General features: G+C 67.0%; 1 protein-coding gene across 2 annotated transcripts in view; it reads left to right on the top strand.

Annotated features, from left to right (window-relative positions):
• Positions 1 to 6: 6 nt before the first annotated feature.
• NCAN (neurocan) overlaps positions 7 to 3,617 on the top strand; it is a 13,057-nt gene continuing 9,446 nt past the window's right edge. For both annotated transcript variants that reach the window (XM_035313123.1, XM_035313124.1), the window contains exon 1: positions 7 to 112. The gene's annotated coding sequence lies outside the window, so the exon portion shown is untranslated. The remainder of the gene's footprint in view (positions 113 to 3,617) is intronic.

Below are 3,617 nucleotides of genomic sequence, written 5' to 3'. Positions count from 1 at the left end.
TCCTTCCACCCCCCCCGGAGCTCCCCGCTTTTAAGCCCCCGGTGCCGGCGGGGAGCTCGGTGCGAGGCTCCTCCGGCGGCGATGACCCCCTGCGCGCCGTGAGCACGGCCCCAGGTACGTGCGGCACCGGCATCGGGACGGCACGGTACCGGCATCGGTACCGGCATCGGTACCGGCATCGGTACGGCACGGTACCGGCATCGGCATCGGTACCGGTACCGGCACCGGCACCGCCCGCGCCGCGCCCCCGCTGCGGTGCCCGGTGCCGCGCGGTGGGAGCGCACCGGGATGGGAACGGGGACGGGGACGGGGGCACCGCTGGGGGACGGGAAGGACGGGTCCGGGCTGGGGACGCGGTGGGGACAAGGCGGCTGTCACGGCTCGGGGGTGGGGACAACGGGTTTGGGGTGGGGGACACCGGGAAGGGATGAGGGGTGTTGGAGAGGGGGCGCGGTGTGACTGAGGGTTGGGGACACTGGGGAGGGGGACATTGGGGATGGGGACACTGAGGATGGGGGGACACGGCTGGGGTGCAGCAGGAGTGGGGCTTGGGGGACAATAGGGCCAGCACCACTGGGATTATGGGGACACCACTGGGACACCAGCATGGGGGGACACTGGGGACACCAGGACACGGAGATCAGGGCTCTGAGGCTGGGGACACCAGTGCTGACGGGGGCCTGGGGACACCAGGCTGGGGGACACCTGCATGGAGGCCAGTAGGACAGGCAGGGCTGGAGGATGCTGGCAGTGAGGCGGTGACAGGGAGAGGAGAAAAGGGACAACGGGAGGGTGGCAGGTGCTGGCAGTTGGGTGTCCCCTCCCGGTGGTGCTGGACCCGGTGCACGGTGGTCCCCTCCCCTGCTTTCACTGCCCGGTCCCTGCTGGTGTCACCCAGGGTTTCCTCATCAGGGAGGGAGCCAGAAAGTTTCTGGACACCATGTCCCCAGTGTCCCCCCCAGCAGCTGGGGACCAGGCAGGGCTGGTGTCACAGCAGGGACTCGGCACCGTGGGCAGGATGAGTCCCAGCCGCACGGCGAGGCTGGGATGGCCGGCGGGATGCCGGGAAGGATGGATGCATGTGGGGACCAGCGAGGGCTTTGGGGTGCTCGGGGGCTCCCCAGGACCCCGGCACACCCGGCGTTTCCTGGGCAGGAAGGTGCTGGAGGCCAAGCCCTGGGCCAGGCCCGCTGGCCGCATCCTGCACCCTCCAGCCTCCCTGCTTTTGGGTGGGCGCTGGTGCTGATTTTGGGGCCGCTTGCCGCCGTGCGGCCGAGCCCGCTATGGGGCCGGGGTTTGCCGTGACTCCGCGCAGGCTTTGGAGCTCCTGTGACGGGCGCTCAGCCTCCCAGGGAGAGACAAAAAGCGGGGGGGGGGGGGGGCGGGGGTGGGAAAAATAATAATAAAAATAAGAGCGAATTCTAAAATAAAGGCTGCAGACTGTCTGCCTAATAAAAATCGCACCCAGCGAAGGGCCCATATTGGCCAGGATCACAGTTTGCCGAGGTGCTAATTTATTCTCGCAGGCTGGGGGGGAGCGGGAGCATCACGTTGCCTGCGCGATGTGACGGCAGCGCGCTTTGCAGAATTCCTTTGTTGTGGGCAGAGAGGAGGGGACGCGGAGCCAGCCCCGCTGCCGGGCTCCTGCCGTGGCCGCGCAGCCCTGCGGGGGCCCTGGGTGCTCGTCACCTTCCCCGCCAGGAGGGATGTGGGGACAGGGGGGTGCAGGGGGCAGGATCGGGCCCGCGGTGCGGTGACACCCTGGGCGGCTGGGTGCTGAACCTCTCCATGGTGCCCTGATGGTGCTGGGGACCGGGGTGACCCGTGGGGACAGCAGAGGTCACTGTGCCAGCACCACGGCTGCAGGTGGCGCGGGGCTGGGGGCACCCCCAGGGCTGGGGGGTCCCCAAAACTGGGGGCGCCCCCATCCTGCTGCAGCCCGAGGGGGTGGCAGTGTCCCTGTGCCCGTGTCCCCCCCAGTGTCCCCTCTGCTCCGCAGGGACCCCGGGGTCTGCAGACCCCTGGCTGCCCCCTGCCCAGCCCCACGGCTCAGGGTAGGACGAGAAAATGCCCCGAAAGAGGCAGGGTCAGCCCGGCACCCAGTGGCCTGGGAGGAATTAAGCTAGGTTTCAGCTGAAGCTAATCACCAGCCCCGGCTTTGCATATTCATGAGGCAGATGAATTATTCATGTGGTGACAGCTAGTGACAGATGTGAAAATGTTCGCCCAGCTTGGGGGGGCGGCTTTGCACCGGCGTTATTTTAAATTTCTCTCATCTGCCATTCCTTTGGCTTTTGCCCGGTTTGCGGCAGGTGCGGGGCCGCGTAGGGCACAGGGACACTTCCCTTGTCCCCAAGAGGGCCCAGCCACGTGGCACCACGAGCGTCACCATGCCACGAGCCCGTGGCATCACCCCACTGCGGCCACCCGCAGTGCCTGCACCGCTCAGCCCGCGGGGACGCGGTGGCACATCCACTGCCACCTCTCCGTGCCACCCTCCATGTCACCGCCAGCTGTGGCTGAGGACAGCGTGGTGACACCCAACTGAACCCACAGCCCCCGGGGCCAAATCCTGCCCCAGTGGCCGTGCCGGAGCTGGCTGGGGGTTAGTGGATCAGGAGGAGGTGGGAGGGAGGGAGACGGCCCCGTAATTAACGAGGCGCCAGGGATGCTGCCTGGATGCGGTCCCTCAGCTGGGGACATCATAACTGGGGAGAAAATGAATTTGGGGAGGGGGAATGTTGGCTGTGCCCAGGCTCTGCTTTGTCACCGGTGTCCCTGATGTCCCCTCTCCTGGGGGGTCCCAGCAGGGCGCGTGCTGGGGGCTGCGCACAGAGCTGGCACCGGCAGGGCCGGAGGCTGCGCTGCCGCTTCCCCTGACCTTGGGATCAACTTTTCGGGCTGGCGCTGGCTGAGAGCAGTGGCAGCCCCGGGGCCTGGGGACACGGCAGGGTCCTCCCTTTGTCTTCCTGCTTGGAACGGAGTCCCAGTGCCAGCAGGGACACGGTCCCCGTGTGCTCAGAGGACAGGGGTGGCAGCGGCCAGCTGGGGCCGTGCGCCCTGGCCGCGGGCTGGGGTCCCCAGGGAGGCAGCGGGTGCTGCTGTCCCCTCCCAGCACCGTGCTGCCACTGCTGCGAAAGCAAAACCTGCAGAAATGCTGATGTCAGGGGCGCTGACAGCCGGGCATTCCCTTCGCCGCTGCGTGCAAGGCGTCCTGCACCCGCTGCCGCCAGCCCGGGGACGGCCGTGGGACCGCGGTGCCATCCATCCGCCCGTCCAGGCACGGCGGGCGGCTGCACATCCAAAGAGCAACTTCCATGTTTAACATTTAAATAAAATATTGAATGTTTACCCAGCGGCGTGGGCCGCGTTTGCTCAGCGAGGACCCGTCTCCAGCACAGCGGCTCTGGGTAAACAGCGCAGAGCTTAGCGGAGTATTTATACGCTGGCACGTGGACGCCGCTCGTCGGGCTCTCCGCCGGGTCCCTTTGGCTCTGGATCCGTGCGGCCACCCCGGCGTGGCCTGGAAGCTGCAGGGATGAGCGTCGAGGGAAGCAAAAAGGGAAAACGGGGGCGAAAAGGCCAAAAAAATGGACTGTGGGTGATGCAAAGCCCAG

This window comes from Oxyura jamaicensis (genome assembly GCF_011077185.1).
Source record: "Oxyura jamaicensis isolate SHBP4307 breed ruddy duck chromosome 28 unlocalized genomic scaffold, BPBGC_Ojam_1.0 oxy28_random_OJ168, whole genome shotgun sequence".
NCBI lineage: Eukaryota > Metazoa > Chordata > Aves > Anseriformes > Anatidae > Oxyura > Oxyura jamaicensis.
The sequence above is the reverse complement of the archived record's forward strand: the minus strand, read 5'-3'. Positions and strand labels throughout refer to the sequence as shown.